Genomic DNA, 23,054 nt, shown 5'->3' on the forward strand with positions numbered 1-23,054 from the left:
ATGCTCCCCGGAACACACAACTAAACTAAACTCACAGAAATCAATTCGGTTTCTCTTTACTCACCTCAAATATCACTGCGTCAAGTACGACCTTCTTAAATCTAAAGTTCAGTGTTGCTCTTGTTAGCTTTCACAGAAAAAGCGACCAATTTCATTTTAAATGAAAACGTAATTACCGAATGTTTTTCATCAGCTACAAAAGAAAGCGATCATCGTCAAATATTTATTTGAAAGTCTTTGCAAAGAAAGAAAAAGTTACTGCATTGATTTAGATAATACATAAGCACTGAGCCGAAGAGAGTCAGATTGTTTGAGCAACTCTTATAATGACGTTTATCTGTGAAAATTCTCTTTGAAAATATTCCTATTAAAGCCTGTGAGAAAACCATTCCCTGTAGTGTCCACTATCTAAATCTATAATGTCTATGTTTTTGTGTAACATAGAAGATAAAAGGCATAGTGAATGAGTCTGAAGTGAACGGCTGGGATTAGTAAGCTTTATGTGTCTGAATTGAGCTTTTAATTATTCAAAGCCTGTTACTGAGAGAGAAACATGTTGAATTCACATTGTCAACGGCCCCTTTGTTTTTATAGTCGATGCGTGTGAGCGACAAACAAAACATGAGTGAAATGTTCAACTAATCCGAAGAACATTCCAGAAAAAAAATGTCTGTCAACGTTCGAGGCTTAAAAGGAGGTTTATCTGCTAAACATTGTGTGTGTGTTTTTCTTTGAATCAAATTGCGTCGCAATTCATTAGACAGTGAATCAAACGAAGCTGAGTGGTGAAGCGCTAAAGCTCGCTCACCGTCTCGTTCCAGAGCCCTGGGAATCGGAGTTATAAAAATATCACATATTGGTATGCTGTGCAGACAGTTCCAGGTATAATTTAGGATGTGCTCTGTCAGTATTCACTGACATCAGCCCTCCCACATCCCCAAAGGTCTCTCGCTCTTCCGTGGAAAGTCGCGAGTGCACATTCACGCGGCAGTGTGCTCTAGTTACCACAGCAACCGGGCTAAAGCAGTTTATTGTACATTCCATGCACAGTTCCCGACCCCTCCGTCCTCAAGAAGTCAATCAAAGACACCTTTTCCCATTTAATTCTATGCTAAAAACATTAAAAGAGCTATTTTAGCCATTGCACATATCTAGAATCGAATAAACGAGTGTCAGTCTAACAGCATCAGTCCCCTCTTAATGTAAACAACAACAACGATGACACCACAAAGGTAAACAACTCATTCATTTTTCAGTTGCCGTTCTGGTAATGACAGAATGATGCAAGCATCTGAAAGGCCCATTGAAATCTGACATCTGTGACACATCAAACAAATGTGACACAACAGATCTGTTGTTTTATGTGCCATACACCTACTGTGGTTCAGCTGGAGGAGTGTGAAAATGGCTGTATAGAGTCACTGTCCTATCTGGAAGACTCATAATTGGGATGTTAGGTTAAAAAATAAAATAATAATAATAATAATTTTTCATTGAACTTCTATACTTCTATTTAAAATTTAGACTGTCTGGGAAGTATATGTGTGTTTCTTAAACTAAAGACACTTTTGGCCCTTGTGCTTTTAGAAAATAAGCTCTCCTAAAGCATGCACTTTTTATTTGCCTACTAACCTTATGCAACTGCACATATACATGCAGCAGAACCATCACAGCCATCACATCCCAGATTATGCATTGCATTTGACAACAGTTTGTATTTTAAATACTATTTCATGGTATTTCTTTAATATTTTGCACTATTAAAAATAAAGTTTTCAAAAGGGGTTTCTGCAGCAATGTAATAGAATAATAAACAGATTATTTGTAATTAGTGTGAAGAACAAATTTAAAGAACCTTTTTTGGAATGGAAAGGTTTCATGGATGTTTTAGGTTCTTGTATGGAACCAAATATGCAAATGAAGGAAGGTGTGTACAATAAACATCATTTTCAAACTTTTCCATCATTTGACAAAATTAGGCTACAGCTTGATTTGAAATGCACAATGTGAATAATATAAATATCCACAAAATACACAGTATAAATATTCTACTAATATGTATTTTTTTTCTTTACACTTAATCTCAAGCTGTTGTCTCCTCTGTAGGCAAGATTAATTTGGCAAAAAAAAAAAAAAGCATAAAGCAAAGGTCACCAAGACTTAAGGATTTATATAAAAATTATAAATAATTCTTTATACTGTAATTATTAACATTTTTATTTATAGTTTTACATTTTTAAATTCTGGATCTGGACCAAGAATCAAGAATAAACAAATAATAATAATAATAATAATAATTATTATATATACATAATATATATATGTGTGTGTGTGCGTGCGTGTGTGTGATAATAAAATGTTAAGCTATTAGTTTTAATTAAAAAAATAACTCATCACTGTCTGAAGTTTAATAAAAAAAAAAAAAAACATAATTCAGCTGTAAATTAAATTTCTATCATTATTTACCCACCATCATTTTGCTCCAGTCCTTTATGCTGTTGCGATTTATTAATTTTTTTCTGTGGAAACAATCTTCAGCTATTTTCCATACTATTTTCCATAGACCTGTCAAGCTACAAAAATTACAAAATTAGAACCCTAAAAAAAAAAAAAAGAAAAACAGAAAAAGAGAAAGAAAAACAGAAATAGAGAAAGAAAAACACGTCGCTGGTCACTGATTATTGAATATTATTGTATCATAATATTTTGTTGTGCCATTGAGGTATGCAGAATAATGTTTGACATTTATGGGCTTAAATAGAGCATCGCGTTAGTTCAGTCAGGCCACGTTAGTCACACTTGCATCAGCTGACAGTCAGCTGTTCCTGACGTGTACCAATCCAGTCTTGAAACTTATCTGCACTTGCCATGCTGTGTTAGATCACCTGTGGATTTAAAGCATGCCTTACAGTATTTTTGATCTGATTCCATTCTTCACTTTCTAGTTGGGATTCTCACTGCTCTCCATAAACAGTGAAAATGTGTTGGTGGAGGGAGCAATGACCTTGCTGAGACTTTTGCTTGCTCAAAACTTCCCAGAAACCACAGTTTTTCTTACCTACTTATGATTTTGAATTGGTTTCCTTTTTATTCATAAATATGTGTAACCCAGGTATATTCCCCTCAAAGTTAAATAAAAAGTATTTAGGACTCTTAATAATAATGTTTATTGGGTACTGAATTCATAGTTCATTAAAATGTGTATATGGGCATCTACCCCTTTAAGAGCATCGTTTATGTTATAGTTTGGTTGTAATATACATGTGCAAAACGTGGGTTTTACTAACAAGTTAGTTTTGTCCGTTATTCATTGGTGAATAATTGTTTAAGCCCGCCTGATATCTACGTAATGTGAAGTTTGATTGGTTCTTGAGAGTGGAGGGGAAAAGGAGAGAAGAAGAAAGAAAGCGAACGGGACAGGTGTGTGTCAAAGCGCGCCGTTGTATGTGTGAGAGAATCGCGATTAATCCGGATAGGATTGATTGATTTTATTTATTTTTTAGCAACGAAAAGTATTGAAATAGTTTATTTAGCAGTATTTGTTTTGTTTTCACAAAGTTCGCTGGCTGTAAGCTGAATGCTGAGTTAACTTTCTGTTTGTCAGTACACTTGTGTGAGTTCCAGACGAGTTAGTGCTTACTACAAACGAAATAGTGATTACTAAAGTGAACTTTTAATATCAACGTGAATAACGGTGATAAGGAGAAGTTTAGCGACTGGACATCCAGGTAGCGCCCTGAATTACCGAGAGATTCAGGGTTCCCCTGGCAACGAGGGATCGCGAGGTTCGTTAGGACGTGCATATCAGTGAGAACGAGGGATTAAAGTTTCCTAACAAGGGAGGACTCTTCACTACGGTTAAGGTATTTCAGTTTAATATTTATTTGGCTCTTCGGAGTGAAGCGGCCAATTATCTTTTTTGTTTTGTAGCCACAACGCACGCGAGCAACGGTTACAGGCCTGCAACGAGGGGTGAGCGTGATTGGGTGTGTATGTGTGTGTGTGTGGGCCCACGTGAGTTAATGTGTTTATCTGTCAAATTATAACTGCTGCTTTATTTGCAACAAGGGGTTTGATTTATTGATATTCCTTTTCTGTTAAAGGGAAGTTTCTTATATTTACATGTAAATAGATGGGCATTTAAAACTGTGTTGTTAAGAACCATATTGAGAGACATTTGATTTATTATTTGGTAAAAAGAGTCATACTCAACAGCTAACTTTAATATTCCTCTGTAGATTGACATACAATTGTGAAAGTACATTTATCTGAGATTGTGTATCATTTAATATTCTAACTGCCCAATTGTGCTCATTTTAAAAGAGGCAGTTAATTGTAGTTTACTTTTTATTTATTCTGCCTTTTTGTTTCATATTTTCTATTTTTCATTTAAATTCATATTGGTTTTAATAAACATTGTAATCGTTTTACTTGAAGTGATTTCATCGAGTGGTTGAGTTGAAGGTTAATCTGAATATTTTGTATTGTGTTAATTTATATTAACATAAAAAGTCAGGGTTATAGCTACACATAGGGAATAGTGTTTGTGCTGAAGGGTGTTAAGAGAGTTCCCTTATAATAAGTCGAGAGACTGCAAAGTTTGAACCCGAGTACCCGCCTTAAAAGCTCAAGTACATCATTACTGAGAGGGAAGAGGGTGCTACATATGCATAAAAATAGTTCTCCCACTCAGCTCTCAGTGCTGTTTAAAAGAAGTCATATGCCCATTTTTTGACTCTTTTAACTTTAATAAATTAAGTTTGACTAAGTTTGAATGGAGTTTCACACTAAAGCAAAGTGTGCAACCAAGGCTGAACATAACTTGGCTATTAAAATCAAATAACAATTACAAAAATTAAAGTGGTATTTACACATCAAGTCTCTCATGAACTTTCAAGGTCACAATCTTTTCCCATTTCTGCTTGCAGAATTACAAGAATATTATATCTATTGCTTTTTCTGTATTGCTTTTTCTTTTTCTTTTACTTTGCATTGAAATATTCCTCAACTTTTCTCAATTTTCAGAAAATGTTCTCTGTCTACCCTAAACAGTGTTTCTTCATTTCTCTCTCTCTCTCTCTCTCTCGCTCCTCCACAACATTCCTTTCCACACACAAATACAAACATTTACTTTGATTTACTGCATTTTCATAGCACAAATTGATGTCTGCTCAGCCATAAGATTGCATCCTCTCAGTCTTCTCCACTATAATTGGCCTGTGAAATGCGTCTACCTGCTGTGATGACGACATTTTTAAAACAGAAAATCATTGTTACAAAGCTTTGTTTAGCTGGAGAATGAGAATGAGTTGCTCGTTATGGCTGATCTGTGGAGATGGTTAAATTTGAGAAGCTCAGGGCAGGCAGAGAGACATTAGCTGTCTGTTTGACATAAAAGGCTCAGTGCACATCCTAATCGCTTGGGTAAATGATTATGCTTTTTGTGACACGATTTTGCAACACAGCAGAGTTTTGTCACTCAGTTTAGACTACATTCTATTCTTTAAATACTAAAGAAGTCGTGGGAAGTTGTGGCTTAATGGTTAGAGAGTTGGATACATAATCAAAATGTTGCGAGTTCAAATCTTAGACTGGCAGAAATTGTAGTTGGGGGGAGTGAATGTATGGCCATTTCCAAACAAACAGACAGTTTCACACAAGAACAAGTTTGAGATCTGTGGTTAAAACTCGCCTGATTCCACCAACATGTCCCGGTTCTTTTATCTTAACTGAGACAAACATGCAATATGGCAATTGTTGAAAAATAAATCTTGCATATTAGCGGGATAAATCTTTAAAATAATATAGTTTTTAATCTGTTTGTAACTAAATAAGCTACATTTACAATACCGATATTCTCCGATTTGATAAATCAAGGTTCCAAAAGCGTATTGCAGTCTTGCCATAGAAGAACCAATTTGGGTTCTCCATGAACCTTTCGGTGAACAGTTCTTAAAATAACCTTTTATATTTATTCATTTTTATTTAAGCTTAATCAAAGTTTCGGGCTTTCTCCAAGAGCTGTACTTGCATAGCTACAAAAATAGCCGCCAAGATGGCCGTCGATTGAACAGATTTGCCAAAAGGACTTGGTTTCTGCTTTATGTCAAACAATTGACAACAAGTCTGAAAAACCATTGTGGTCCTCCATGTCCCTCATGTACATGTGGTGGACACACTTTAAAAACTTCTCAATGAAGCAGAGAGCTTTTACCCCACCTGAGAAGCTCACACATTTTAAGTGAAAAACAAAAATGACATTGTGTTTGCAAGGTGTGGCAAATCCACTTTTCACATCAGAGAGGTCAGGTGCCGTCCACTCCACGTGTAGTGACCACAAATCCAAGATGAGCGGCACCTCAAATGCCACAGCAATCTGAACAGCTTACACCACTGTGCTAGGGATTTATCATGCATCCAGTACATCCAAACAGCAGCCGGACAAGCAATTCATCCATTTTCACAGTGAGAATTATCATTGTGCCTGTGGGAAAAGACCTGAAACTCGAGCTCAGTGCCATGGCAACTGTTAACTTATGATTCTGGGGCTCTTGTGTGTGCTTGAGAGGCATGAGGATGTGGAATATGAAACGCAGAAATGGGAAGGACACAGAAGACCCTGGAGTGCTTAGAGGTGAATGCCCAAATAACTTTCTGCTGCGAATCCTTCCTTCCCTTTTATTTTCTCCTTCCGTTTTCCTGACCTCGCTCTCTTTTGTCACCTCTATCAAGTATGGGCCAGCGGTTAGCAACACAGGTGCTTAAAGGAAGTGTCTGCGATGAAATGGCAAGGGATGAAAATGGATGGAGGTTTGCAGAAAAACGATGACCCTTCAAACTCAGTTGTTCTCGAGGCTAAAGACTAACTAAAGACTTAAAAGAGTGTTTGATACAAAGCAAGTGGATTATTCAGGGTTTCTGCATCATTAGCCCTGAGGTCAAAGATGATTCTATATTAGATTGAACATATCAGTAACATTAGTCATAGCAGTTATCAGTCTTAGTTTGATATTACCAACTGAATAAATCATATTACATTTAGTCTTGCTAAGACATTGGACCACAGCAACATATGGAGTATGAAAAGCTGTATTTGTGTAAAATTTCAGTGTAAATCCAACATAAAAAATAAAATAATTATATTAAATACAAATCATACATATAAAAATGTTAATATATGTTATTAATATTAATTAGACGGACGTACGGACAGATATATATAACTATGTATAATATATATAATAAAATATATATACAGTATAATAACTTTAGACAGACAGACAGACAGACAGACATATAGATAGATAGATAGATAGATAGATAGATAGATAGATGATAGATAGATAGAGAGATAGATAGAATAACTTTAGACAGATAGACAGATAGATAGAATAACTTTTGTACATCTCAGATTCAAGGGTGTGCAGCAAACCTCCAACAGGCCTTATTAGATGCGTGCAGGTACCATCGGTCTTGGGTCAGTGCTCAGCTCACCCACATTGTCCGGGGTTTGAAGGCTGCTGAGATCTGGATAGGGGTCACACCAGGGTCAAAACACCAATCGAGGAGACAGAGACAACAAAGCATTCTCACAAGAAGACATCTGAACACAAGGAAAACCGGCCTGGTTGGGATCACATCTCTGAAGACACATATGATGAAAAATGTAAGTAATATACATGATATGACTGATTACAGCCGATAAAGAATTGCAGAACTGAACCACCACAACACTACTAAAGGAGAAAATAAATAGCTGCAATTCAACCGAACTGTTATCAGAAACCCAACCAACCTTGTGATTGGCTGTTTAAGTCCAACAAACCAAAGCTGTCTGTGTCACAACTCAAATAACACGAATAAACAGCAATACGCTTTGAAGATTAGTTTAAATGAAAAAGCTTTGATGGAAAAACATGAAAAACCCTTATCGCTGCAACTGTTTGACTATGTTTCCGAATTAGACTATAAACGGCTAAGTGTAGCCATTGTGAAAAGTTCCTTATCAGCTAATTCAGGAGAGAAAATTACTGCTTTTCAGAAGTTCTCCCCGCTCTGTCTAATTGACACTCAAGAGTGAAACAAACACTGTAGTGAAGTGCTAACTATATGAGAGCCACCTAAATGAGACCAGTCTCATTAGCAAAAGCTCTTTTTTTAGACCGTCCTCATATCAAACTAGCATTTCATACGATCTGAATTTGAATAAAACTCATCTATGGAAGCACAGATCTCACTTTGCTCTCTTTACAGAAAAAATGCATGATTAGATTCTCATTCATCTACAGAAAAGCAACAAATGAATGCTAGTTAGTCTATGAACAAGGGTTTAATGACAGATTTATTGAACTAAACGAAGGTATTTACAGCGTTTAAAACGGCATATTGAGGTTAAAGGTTAATTAGAGGAAGAGAAAATTCCATAGTAATGCAGAAATGTATTAGTGATAAATGTATGGCTTAATGTAAAACTAAATTATTCAACTTTACTTTTTAAATTAGACTAAGGATTTATTAGTAAAAGTGCTTGGGGAAGTGGTAAAAAATATCCATAGACATGTCTTATCATTAGCTAAATCATAATATTTATATACTAAATGTCAGTATACTGTGATGCTTTACCGAATATTCTGTAGTTTAAAAGTTTGGAGTCAATAAAATTGTATTTACTTTGAATAAAGAAATTAATACTTTTATTCAGCAAGGATTCATTTAATCCATCAAAAGTCACAGTAGATAAATGTATAATGTTACAAAAGTTTTTTTTATTTCAAGTAAATGCTTTTAAACTTGCTATTCATTAAAGCATCCTAAAAAAAAAAAGTATCACTGATGTTTCGAGCAATTATAATAATAAGAAATGTTTCTTGAGTGTCAAGTCAGCGTATCAGAATGATTTCTGAAGACTGGAGTAATGATGCTGAAAATTCAGCTTTGCCATTGCAGGAATAAAATTACATTTTAAAATATATTAGAATAGAAAACTGTTATTTTAAATGATAATACTATTTCCCAATATTACTGTTTTTACTGTATTTTAGATCAAATAAATGCAGCCTTGGTATCAACCCCTCTCGACCGCTCATAATTTAAACCCTATTTTGCAGCACTACAGCAAAGTAACAAATTCCTACCGGGTCCAAGCACTCATTTCCATCCACCTGGCCAAACATGTCAACACACCTCTCAGTTTTGAAGACTCAGTCTCGCCTTGGGACGCACATCATCACAGAGCTGCTTTCACACCATCAAAGGCAAATGAAGGCATTGAGGATTTCTTGAAATGGAAAATTGGCAGCCGCTCTCGGGTGACGTGACCCGTGCCTGTCAGAGCGCTGAAATCTTCTTTAATGTTTCCATCTTGTTGGCTGTGCAGTGGCGTGGGGAAAGGGCAGGAAGTGAGATATTCAATAACTCTGACCTTTCTGCCCGCCAGACGTGCACGGCCATTTGCTTGTTAAACAGTGACTGCGCCGTGGCAGATCGGTGGCCCTGACACTACAAGTGTTGAGAAGATGAGGGTTATCATGGAGGTATGGTGGTTCTAGGATCTTACAATTCAGATTTTACAGAAACTAGACACTAACACTGATTATATTTGCAACCATGTCTATTTTGTCCATTTCAAAATGTTTGTCAGTCAGTTATTGAGCTCTGCCAATTTAATTAATTGCTGCGGGAGCCATTCTGTCATGAATTTAATTAAGAACCATTCTGTATTTCTTGTTGACACACACCAGAAAGTCAGGAAAGTCAATTCATTACTTTAAATTCTTCACCCTGACACTCTTGATATTATTTAAATCCATTTACACAATGCTTTAATTTTGCATTTGACATGTCAGTGAGTGATATGACAGTATATGTTCTGTCAAATTGGTTTTAACTGAAATAAGCCAATAATTAAATTGACCGTCCGTGCTAAATTAAAATGTCAAATATTAATAAGTTGCTGACTTGTGTAGAATAATATTAAGGCAGAGCAAACAGCAACTGATTTATTTCATGGTCTTTAGGAGTCTTTAAAAATGTAACATTCTTAAGCATTTGATATGAAAAATACCATGCCATACCATAATTTACACATGAAGTGTGTGTCATGGCATGGGTACGACAGGGACATGGCTTGGTGTAACTGCTAGCTCACCCAAAAACATAATTGTTGTCATCCCTTTCTCACCCATATTATTTTCTTAGTTCTGTGAAACACAAAATAAGACGTTAGGCAAATGTTTAAACTGCAAAAAGAAAAAAAAAAGTGTTAAAATTATCCCAAAAGTAGTTTGTACAACTATTATATTTGCTATATTGCCAGTATTTTTACCTGAGTAAAAGACCAATATGCAGGTCAGCATTCTTTGAAAAACTATTTACATTTACATCTAATCATTTAGCAGACGCTTTTATCCAAAGCGACTTACAAATGAGAACAATAGAAGCAGTCAGGTCAACAAGAGAACAACAACAGTATACAAGTGCCATGACAAGTCTCAGTTAGTCTAGTATAGAATGCATAGCAAGTTTTTTTTTTTTTTTTTTTTTTATTAAATGAAAAGACAAGAAAAGGAAAAGTGCTGGTGTTAGTTGGTGAAAGTGCAGGTGAAAAAGATTTATTTTACAAAATTTGTTTCACTTAATTTTTTTTTAGTTCTTGTCAATCTCTGTGGAGGTTGTTATTATTGTGCTATTTATTTCCACGTAACATCAATATTTTGGTAAAAGTTTCAGCCAGGTAAGATACGTTTTTCTACAAATTTTTTTTTTTTTTTTTTTTTTTTTTTTTTTCCAAGGATGGGAACATTCCAGAAGTTTCTGCAGCATTCAATCATATTTTGGTACTTTCTGAAACATTCCAGAACATTGTGAGACTTTTGGTAACTGTTTGTTAAATAGTTGTTAGCTCAGTATTAAGCATATACAGTACAATACCATGCATGAGTAATAATGTTAAATATTTTTTATGCATGAATAATAACAGATTAGCTTGTATAAGGTGTCAACATCTTACTTTTCATGAGCATTGTTAATGATACAACAAACGTAATGTGATTTTCGTATTCAGCATGACAAACTTCATAAAGAAACATTTTTCAAACTTCCCGCAACACAAGATAGTGATAGTGGTTATTATTAATGGCATCAAACCTGTTGCAATATCTCTAAAGCTACCATTTTTAATTGAAAATAAACAAATGAGATTTGAGAGTGATTATCTGTGAATATCATTTAAATTTCCGTCCGTTTCTTACTTTAGAAGACTGAAAATTGAATTGTCGCACAGAAGAAAAGTCAAACAGCTTTGGAATGACATGAAGGTGATTAAACAATGACAAGTTTGTACTTTTTTATACTAGCCCTTTGTCAATCAAAAAATCTCTACCTCACTGGATGCCTCAGGATTCATCAGCATAAACTTCCTCACCCTGTATTTCTCCTATAGGATTCCTCATTTCACAGTCCTGAACTCCAATGAATCGAAACCTCAAACAAAGTGAGAGAAAATGAGAGGGAGAATGAGACCGATCCCATTTTTTTTCCGCTCGCATTCTGCGTTTGGTCATCGATTGCCACCGCAGGTGAGTAGTTAGCATCTTGGTCTCGAGTTCACAGCGAAGGGTTTGATGACTGATCTAAGCAACATATTTAGAACTGAAACAATTATTTTTGGCAAATTATCGATTGGCGCTTTTTTCCATCACTCAAACCGAAGCAGCAAGGAAAACCTCAGATTAATAATACGTTTAGATAATGAAGCATGAGTCTGAAACTAGAATTCAAGTAGGTAGTGGGAGTTGGAAGAGAGGAAAATGGAGGAAAGACAGAGGGAAAAGACCCCCTGCCGGGCTTCAACGGCTTCCTAGCTGATCTTTCCCATACATATCACACATTAATCTAGAGATTTAAACGCATCTCCCTTTCTTAAAACCACTTTCTATTTCGTGAAGCCCAACAATCTTGTTCTGCACACCAAAACTGTATTCTCTGGTTTTACTATTGTGATGGATTATTAAGGGAATTTGGCCTTGTGTTCCTCATATTTATAATTCTGTGGAACAGGAAGTCATGGCTGGACAATGTCATGCTCCTAGTTACCGTGGTGTGCTTTAAAAACAAAAATCCATATAATTGAGAATATGCTTCATAGATATTTTACTCAATAATTTCTAGGGGTGCCAATAATGGTAGCCAACATGCATTGGAAAAAAAAACATTTATTTCATAATGTGAGTTTCCCCTCACTTTCTACTGTTTTACTTCAATGAAATGTTAGAATTTTAAACATTTTTTAAATAAAAGATCTATAAGATAAATGATGACGATTTATTTTCACAGACACCTTTGCACATTTTTACTCAGGGTGCCAATATTAGTGGAGAGCACTGCACAAATCCAACCAGCCAACAAAAAACAAACAAACAAACAAACAAACAAACAAACACTTGCTTCAGAAAGGCAGGGCAGTATAGAGATTTAATCAAGAACTGAACTGAACTAATCAGTTATTGAGCGAGTCATTAAGCCAATTCCAATAACTCATGAGATTAATTTGTGAAACCTTTTGGTCAGTTCATTAATATAAACTTATTGTATGCCTTGCTTATAAGGAACAAATAATTTGCTCCAGTAAGACAATGCAGTTCAGTGAGTGAGTCAAGAACTGTTCTAAACGATTCAGTAATTGAGCAAACTATTAAGCCAATTCCATTTATTCATAAGATTAATTTCTGTTTTTTTTTTTTATTTAATTATTGTTTTGGTCGATTCATTAAAAAAATTCAGTTCATAAGAATCATTTATTTGTGAATCAGACATGCAGCAAGAACACCGGAATACGTTGTTTTGCCTGTTTAATGTCTTAGTATGATTTCATAGCATGATTTAGTATGATTTCTTTCTCTCTGATCACATTCATTTCAGACGGCAAGCACATAACTCTAAAACATCAAGTTTTGTAGTTCAGCAGCATAAACACTGTCCGATTATTTTATTGTATTCCGACTGCATGCAAGTAACAGAAGCAAACATCACAAAAATCATTCACTTAAAAGTGGAGCGGGTTCTTAAAGAGACCCACCAACCCTAGTCAAGAGGCACTACAAGCTTCACAGGAATAGTTGGTTGTAGTACCACCCCTTCACCAGCTGGAGGTGCCATCAAACAATCATATCCCCCAAAATGCCACATCCCACAGACCTGTTCCACCTGCAGCTGGAAATCATTCCCATCCTTCCCTCATCTCTCCTCCAGCCTTTATAGCATATCCCTCTCAAAGCGAACACATAATCAACACTTTCACAGAGATTCCCATCCACATGCACACACTTGCTTCAGCAAAGCATCATCCACAAAATGCCCGCTACTTCAAATCATGAGTAGCTTCCTGATTGACCAAGTTTAAAGGTAGTTCAGTCAAGCTACTTATTTGGAAACAAGCTACATGCTATTACAAGTATTTAAAAGTGCTAACAAAAAGCAACAAGCTACAATGAAACTACTAAGGCAGCAATACAGTTCAGATTCAGATAACAAAGAAAGGGTCTTTATGGGAAGTCGTGGCCTAGTGGCTAGAGAGTGTGACTCCTAACCCTGGGGTTGTGGGTTCGAGTCTTGTGCCGGCAATACCATGACTTAGGTGCCCTTGAGCAAGGCAACGAACCCCCAACTGCCGCAGAATAAATGGCTGCCCACTGCTGTGTGTGTGTGTGTTCACTGCTGTGTGTGTGCACTTTGGATGGGTTGAATGCAGAGCATGAATTCGAGTATGGGTCACCATAATTGGCTGTATGTCGCTTCATTTTCAAAAATAAAATGGTTAATCAGTTAACAGTATTCCCACATTATATACAAAAACTGTAACTGTATAAAAAGGCAACAGAGTTTACAGCTTTTGGAATTGAAAAAGTCATCAAGTCAATAAGTCATCTTATAATCTACAGTGAAAAACGGTAAATTGACATCCCTAGAACTGTTCAAATTTCCATGGGTGGTACTTTGATGGTTTTTAATTGAAATAATGATTTTCTTGTCTATTATGTACATTAGGGTTTTATGTTACATCTTATTTTACTAAATGAATGTTTATCCCATTATTTTAGAGTCATATTTGTTACTATGATGGTGTTTTATATATTAGTATGTAATTCAATTTGTGGAAAAGCTATTTGTGATGAGCTTTGATGGCTTTCTCATGTGTTTTTTGATGGTTATCAATGAATTATAATATATGTTATAAACACATTTTAGTATTTCATCATGATGGTATATTGTATTTATTAATTAAATTAAATATATGTGTGCATTTATATGGAACATGTAAAACCTAAAACTTTTACTATAATAAAAAAGTCTGAATGTGTATGTGTGTGTGTGTAAATATATATAAAATCCTGAGTTAAAATAATAAAGACTGGAAGCACTGATATGCGAGCATTAAACATTCTGCTATAAAACAAAGAAAAACATACCAATGTCCAACATATCAATGAAAATAAACTATTAAATAAAAACAGAGTAACTTTCTGTAACACTACCAAACCGGAAAAAAAAAGAAAAAAAATTGCAATGTTGTAAATAGCTGAACTGTTGTTACCCTACTAAAAATGAAGTTAGCAAGTTGGTTACTTTAAGTTACTTCCTCAGTGCGGATACACATTCACAGGTGAGGAAGCACACTAGATTCACATTCATGCACACATGCTCTTGTTTCAGTGTGACAAACACAGTCTCAGGCTGCCTGGGAAAGCGAGTGATGAGAGGAAAGATGCAGCAACCTCCGGCCTAGTTAAGCTCGGAGGAAGGCGAGGGAGAGAGCGAGAAAGAGAGAGAGAGAGAGAGAGAGAACGAGGTTCTTTTCATTAACTGCCTGATTTTTGAAGCCTCAGTTTCCCCCTGGTTGGAGCCAGTCTACTTTAGCTCGCTCTAAACAGCCAATGCATAATTCAAAGATTCTCTTCCTTTCAAAAAAGAAGCTGCTTTGAAATACAAAACTTTGAACTGCTGCATACGAAGAAAGAAAAAAAAGAGTGAAAATGGGGGGAAAAGAAATGTAAAACAAAATACTTGTGGAGGGAAGGAAGACAACAGCCAGTCAGAGCTTCACGGAGTAACCCAAGCAAATGCTGAAATGCTTCTACAAAGAGCGGGAATTGCCAAAGACTTGTAAGCCTTTAAAAGCATAATGACTATGTTGGGTGACTGTACAATTCTGGGCATTTTTAGTTAAACAATGAACTGAAACGTGACAGGGATAACAAAATATAATGCCAAGCAACCCGCTTATTAGCACTGAGTGTCCAGCCAACCCCATTCAGTTTAATACATAACCTACCATATCATGGACAGGAGAGAGACACGTTAAAAACAGGGTGCCTGAAAGAATTTTAAAGGAATAGTTCACTTAAAAATGAACAAGCAGTCATTTTTCCTTGCCTGTATATGTACCGGGATGTATATATATAAGGTCAGTAAGATATTTTTTTTAATTAAACAAATAATAAAACAATAGTAATAATAAACATAACAATGATGATAATAATACTTTATTCCCAAAAATGCATTAAATTGATAATGTTAACGTTGTTACGTATATAATATGGAACAGTGGTGAACCAGCAACAAAGTGGTCATGGGTTGTCACTTCAAGTGTCAATTAAAAAGTAGAAATTTTATTACCAATTAAAAGGTATTTTCAATTAAATCCAGAATAGCGTTAAACCCTGGCCCACACTGAAGAGGAGAGAAAGATGGTGAACAGCTCAGTACACAAAGAGAAAGACATCACACAGATCAGAGTCTTTCTGGGCTTTTTTGCGAGCTCCTGATTGCGAACAGCAGGAGACCTGTGGTGCAGGCAGCTAAAAAGCAAGCAGAAAATTTGACTTTGGTGTCAGATTGGAGGGATGGGGCTCCCCGGGGCCTTATGAGTCTGTCTAATGTTTGCATTAACCAGCAAATAACCTAACTTCAAGAGACAATGCTACCTTGAGATCATAAGCATCATCGCCGGAGTGCTCTCAGAAAGATACTATTTGACTAAATTAATTATTTTTTTCTTTACGCAAATAACTCTAAAATTGACAGAATTAAAGTATTAAGCCCAGGCCACCAGTGAGCACGACCACATTTGAGTACCGCAACATTAATGACCTGCTGAACCAAGTGAAACAAAGAGAACAAATTAATGAAATACCTCTTTTTACATTAATTGGGGTTTTTCAACAGTCTGGCTAAATATGCGTCCTATATACATATAACATTTCAGCTTGACTCCCATAAGGCATGTAGAAATGATTAAAAGTTACCTGCAATCTCTGATTACCGGTGGGTGCCCTTACTTGTGCCGCAGAATACACGTGGCCTTTTACTTAGCGGCAGTTTAATTAAAAATCCAGTCAAATGAGATTTCTGTGCAATAACAGATGATAATAGGTCACTAGACAGATAGTTGCAGTTGTTCTCCCTCATTAAAACTCTCTGGGCACCATTTATCTAATGAAAGACTCAATCTATTCATCTCTGTAGGGAAGAAAGGGACAGAATTAGTGCGACACCAAGCCGGCGTCTGCAGAGGCCAACCTGACCACTATTAAACACAATGGTGTTTTTGCCAGATGAGACATTTTCTCATTGCACGCATAAGATCGATGCGATTTCTCCTTGGCCATTGATTTGACTCAAATACATTGTTTGGCTAAATGGCACTTAGCCGTAACACAATCTAGTCCGGGCTAATTGTTACAATTGATGTAATTGTCCAAGTGGCAATAGGGAAATAGTTAAATGTCACCAGATAGCTTAAAAGAAACTAGGTTTAAAGAGATTTGCATTTCGGACGGAAGGCCACAATTAGCATGTTTTGAGTTCAAGTTCAACCTGAGGCTAAAAATACAAAGGTTTTGTTAACTGGCCTCCTTCTTTGTGTGTTTACTGAAACCAAAACAAGATGCTTTTTTTCAAGGAAGCAAAGGAAGCAATGCCTCTTTCCACTTTGGACTGGATGAGAAGATAAAATAGAACAAATATTGCGAAATATGAGACTGAATAAAGTATAAAGCATTCCAAACTTACACAGTCTAACAGCAAAGACAGAGTTTTCATCTACCTTGAGTACATGGCACTCTCACTGAGGTCCTATAATGTAATACAGAAATATAATGTCATATCAAATGTCGCATATGAAGAGGAAGTGTCCATCTATCATATTCTCTTTATCACTATGATTGGCTCATTACCCTGCAAATGCGATAAAACATGTTTATATCAAATTTGCATATGTCAGACTGGTGAACACGGGCGATGTTCGAACCGACAAGAAACTGAAACTACTCGAAGATGATCGATCGGTACCTAATGGTCTAGCATTGATTTTTATTTACTTATATTTTAAATGTAAATTTTAATTGTAATTAAAGTTTTAGTAATGTTGCCATTTTTTAATCTCTATTTAATATTTTTATTTCAGTATTATTTTATTAACTATTGTATTGCAAAGGCAACATTTCTAATTTTTCCATATTTATATTTCAGCTTTTTTTTTGAGTGAACAAAAACAATAACAACACTGCTGAACAATAATTAGTTGCAACAAATAAAAAGCTATGTGATATATTTTTATTGTGTTAGTGTAAAAAATATTTTTGATGCAATTAAAAAGGTAATCATGATGACATTTTCATGGGACAGTTTTAATAATTCTTATGTTAAAATAAACATACAAAACGATCATTGCTTTCTCCTTTAAAACCACCACATGCTGATTTCAACCAAACTCTATTTTTCAATTAAACATTTTAATTGCTTTTGCAAGATGCTTGTTTAACCTTTCACCATAATTTGATTGAATTATTCATTTCATAAAGGTTTGAAATTAAAGATTTATTTAAAGAAAATTTAAGGTCTTAGAATTTGTTACCTCTAATGCAAGGTCTCTAAACAAGAGAGGTTTGATAAGTCATTAATCATGGAGGACTGGCAGCTCTTGACTTATACTGTATGTTCACAGCTGAACCTCAGAAAACATTGTTCAGAACTATTTATCCAGTTTAAAAAGTCTCTTAAATAAGTACATATCTATAATACAAAGCCTTCACCCTGACACTCTCTCACTGATGCCTGCACTGATGTTGCCAAGTCTTTCTTGACAGATAAAAATCAGATGAGCACCTCTTCATGAAGAGAATCTGTAAGAGCATGGTCAAGGCAAACGTCATGTGTGCACTTTATGTAAGCTCAATCTTCAATGTGAGAGAAGAGAATATGTGTGGGCCTGAGTCATTATTTTATTCTAGATAAAGTCTCAAGGGTGCTGTGCTAAATTCACAAAGTGTCACGGTACATTCATCCAAGTAAACAAGTGAAATTACTAATGAACTTACATAAAACTGTATTTTTGAAGTATTATTTTAATAAAATTTGGTAACACTTTAGAATAGGTAACACTTGTTAACTATTAACTATAACATTTCTCTCAATAAATTCTTAATTTGCTGGCTATTAATAGTTAGTAAGGTAGTTGTTAGGTTAAGGTATTGGTTAAGATTAGGGATGTAGAATAAGGTCAAGTAGAATAAGGCATTATTATGTTCTTAATTAGCACTAATACATGGCTAATATTCTAGTAATATGCATGATTATAAGCAAATAATAGGTGTCACCTATTCTAAAGTGTTACCAAATGATATTAAATTATATTGAACTAAATGTTTTAGTACCATAAACTGAGTTTTAAAGGAAACATGTAAAATCTATGATAATATATATATATATATATATATATATATATATATATATATATATATATATATATATTTAATGTATATAGATATCTATCTATCTCTCTCTCTCTCTCTATATATATATATATATAATATATATAATTCCCCACAATTTTAAGTAATAATAATAATAATAATAAATAATAATAATAATAAGGTTTACAGAAAATACTATTTCAGTCCTTCTATTTTAAAATATCATGTTTAATTATATGTGTTACTTGACATTTCTAATAATAATAATATGCAATATCTGAGTGAAAATTGTTCCTACATCAATTTTATATGTTACTTTTTTTTATTAAATAATTAAATTAAACTGAAAATAAAAAATAAAAAATATTTTGAAAAAAACTTACATCTGAATATCTCAAGGAACAAATGTATGGGGAAATGTTGAGAATTTGGGGAAATTACATGGCTATCATTAAAAAAAAAATATTGCAATGCAAAACAAAACAAAAACCTTTCACAAATTCCCAAGGCTTTATTTTTTTATACAAATTTCATAAAAAAAATGTTGCATTGCAAAACAATTACCACATTTTCTTTTAAAACAAGCAAAACAAATATTTCCCAAATTCTAAGACTTTACTGCCTTTATGCAAATGTAATTAAATATGTTGCAATACAACCATGTAAAATAAAAAATATATATATATTCAATAATATATATCCATAAATATAACCCAACATCATCAGAGTTTCACACATGTCCTGAAAGAGAATCTAATAAAAAAAATGAGAAAAAAAAAAAAATTGTTATTCATTAATTGAGAAAAATGATCCAGCGTTACATATACGTATGTTACAAAAGCATGTGAATCTTTGATTTCAGTATCTGGTCTGACTCCCTTTTGCAGAAATAACTGCAGCTAAATGTTTCTTGTAACTGCACAACGGCTTGTTGGAATTTTAGCCTAGTCTTCATGACAATACCACTTCAACTTAGCTCACATTCATATTTGCACAAACAAAATTTGAATGGCCTCATGAATGAAGCCCTTTCAGCCTTTTTGGCAATACAACACAAAGCAAATCGTAATCGATTACAGAAGGCTCTTTTGCATGATGGAAGATATCAGTGAAGCCATGAATCTATTGTCAAGAGCATACCTGCTCCTAACAAACCAAAGAGCTCCTTTGTCCCTCTAAACAGTGTGGTTTCTCTAAGAGCTCATTACCATAGTATAGCTGACTTGTGGGATCACTTCGGTCCCCAGATACTGGTTTTATTCCAACCATACCACACTGTATCTCACCCTCATTAATAAGAAATCTCATTACGCAGACTTTCATTTGATAGACCCTGCCATTGGTTTCCTGGTGGGTTAGGATATCGTTACATCAAAGACTACTGCGCTATTAAGCTGCTTATTGATATAGTCTTGTGGGATTTGTATAACATAAATCCATAACATTCTGTACACAATGGAATTGATGTTTATTTTCTTTCATATCGAGGTTGGAAAGGCCTTGATAAAAGGCTAAACAATGCTTGATCACTAGAAAAAGGCAGAATGATGAGAAAACCATGGCCGAGGCATAATAAGACAGCTCATCAAACCCACTATTTCTAAAGAATTATATGTATTACCAACAGATTTTCGAAGCTTTTCCTACAAACAACAACAAACGCTGCTTTCTCTTTTGAAGTCTCTGGACTTGTTATCTCCTGTCACCTAGTTTTAATTGTGTCAGACATCCTTGGATATTTATTTGACTCTTGGAGTCTTATGACAAATTGAATGAGGAAAGCAAGCCCGGCCTAATTGGCAATCAAAGTAAAGCTTGATCTCTGCAGACTCTGGGCCCTTTGTGTTATTAGCGCTTGTTTAATAGCGGCATTGACTGAACAGGGCTGACATTGAAACTACAGAAAACTGAAAGCAAGATGCCAATGGATCATCATAGAAGCGCACATCTGTGGATGCGAAGAGAGAATATGCTTTAGTTCTGCTGCAGGAGCATCAATGACATGGCAATGTTTTGTAATTATCTTGCTTTTGAAATTCACCATCTGGTGTGTGTTTCTTTCTATCAAATATATGCAAACACATATACAGTAGTAATGTGTAAGAAACTCGCCTCTTCCATCTTGTGAGCCATTTTGTACGTTAAATTATACTATTACTGATTATCAAAAAAAAAAAAAAAACCTAGACAATTGACATGACTTATTTGATATGGGTCAGAAAGCAAACACCTAGAAGACCTAAGAAACTATCCAGCAAACCCCTCGCAACCATACTGAAAAAAAGACATGAAAAACACCTTATCAACTGCATAGCAATGGCACATTAATGTTACACCAGCCATGGGGGGATGCCTAAACCAGCCTAAACTGGTCCAGCCTGGTCAAAGCTGGTCATATCTGGTTTGCAAGCTGGTTTTAGAGGGGTTTTGACTACTTCTTTAACTGGTCAGGTCAAACCAGCTAAAGCTAGCTACCGTTTGGACTTTGTTTTCAGTTTGCAGCATTTTCACTAAGTTAGTTGTTATGGTTTCTGATTTAAGTTCATCATTATGTTCAGGTGTGTCTTATTAATTATCCTCATCTGGTCCAGTGTGTTCAGTTTGAGGCTAAGTCCATACGAAGCCAAAGCTTTCCAATCTTTTTTCCCCCAGACCAGTATGTGGCACGGTAATTCTGCCACAGAGATACACTAAAAATGTAGAAGAAGACTATTGGCATAAACCTTGTGCGCAATATACAAATGAAATGAACATGGAACAACACATTCCATGATTCTGTGATGTGATGTTTTCCAAATTAAATAAGAAATACTGACAAAACTTGTGTGTTGTGGCTTTTTTCATATGGCTGTATGCTTCAAAGTCAAAATAAAAACATAAATTGGCACTTAGAGCACCCTAACAGATGCATAGCAACACTACAAAACAACTAAGCAACACTGCAACTGCATAGCAATGCCCTGGCAACAGCCAACAACACCCAGCATCATAATAGCAACTTCTAGCAAAGATTGTGCAGGTTTTGCAGAAAATGTAATAATTTATCTCAAATGACCATGTTTGAAAATAATAAACAGATTCAGTTATAGGACAATACAACATTATCTGGAAACAAGTAACTTTAATAGGACACAGCCTGCTGTTGCATATTAGACACAGCATGAAGCCATACATCCCACTCTAATCACACGACACACACGCACACACACACACACACATAAATTTCAGCATTACTGGGAAGCATCGAAGCAATTTACTGTACTCACTGCTTTGTATTATTGATTATTTCTGCAGCACTGACAGCATGCAGCCTCCTCTCACAGTAGCTGGATATATTAGTCAGATGTGCCATTGTCTCATCAGGTCTCATTCATCTGTCACTTGCTTCACACCTTGCACTTTCGCCAGTAACAACTGTTATTTTTGTTCATTGTCCTAACTGAGGGAAAACATTTTAAACAACAACAGTTAAATACAAGGCTTTCTTGGAAACATAGTAAAGATGTAAAAGGAACTCAAAATGTCATGGTAAGAATTACAAAGACTTGCAACACTAAGTTTCTTATAGGTTCTGTATGTATTTTTTTTTTTTTTACTGTAATAAAGCATTAAAAAAAACATTAAATGTCTGCAGATATATCGCAAACATGACAAGTTCACATACTCGTTTCTCCCTGTTTCTGTTACAGCCAGTTATTCTACTTTGAAATGAGTGTTCCATGTCGGAATGTCTGTTTTTGATTTGGTCTGTGTGATCTGCCAATTTACCCAATAGTATTTTTATCATGCTGGAAACACAGTGTATTGAAGCCATGGAACCATGGAGGCCAGAATCTACCTGACCAGCTCATCAGCTTACAACGTAAGGATCATCGTCTTCCATTCTCAATTGAGAAAATCTGCCATTTTTCTCAGAGAAAACAAACCAGAAAGGAGAGTAGATTTATGTCAGTGGACTTAAATAATGGTGTGTATTGATGTCTTTTCATGGTTGAAACAAGATTTTCGTTCATGTTTATTTTGTGCTATAACTAACGAGCAAGAGATTTGCAGCTTGAACTGAGGCACTACAGCAATCTGTCACAACTAGGGCTAGGAATCATTCAAAAATGATAATAATACATTGATATTGATACTTTGACTTTAATATTAAAAATAAGGGGACAGGTCTTTTTGCGAGGGGTCAATTGCATTCATTCCTGTTGCGGATTCTTAATCTTCTCAATTTAAACTGCTACCTGTCAACATTATATGCTGCACCTTCAAGCAAGATCGAGTAAATTCAGGTGCACGTGTGACATTTTC

The 23,054-nt window shown here is 35.1% G+C and overlaps 1 long non-coding RNA gene across 1 annotated transcript; it reads left to right on the forward strand.

Annotated features, from left to right (window-relative positions):
• The first annotated feature begins 3,250 nt into the window (after window positions 1–3,250).
• Window positions 3,251–22,309, forward strand: LOC127944405 (uncharacterized). Its single transcript, XR_008150352.1, has 4 exons — window positions 3,251–3,863; window positions 11,255–11,315; window positions 11,441–11,576; window positions 22,044–22,309. It is a non-coding gene; the product is annotated as an uncharacterized LOC127944405 (long non-coding RNA).
• Window positions 22,310–23,054: the final 745 nt, after the last annotated feature.

The sequence above is a fragment of the Carassius gibelio genome, chromosome A23 (assembly GCF_023724105.1).
Source record: "Carassius gibelio isolate Cgi1373 ecotype wild population from Czech Republic chromosome A23, carGib1.2-hapl.c, whole genome shotgun sequence".
Lineage (NCBI taxonomy): Eukaryota > Metazoa > Chordata > Actinopteri > Cypriniformes > Cyprinidae > Carassius > Carassius gibelio.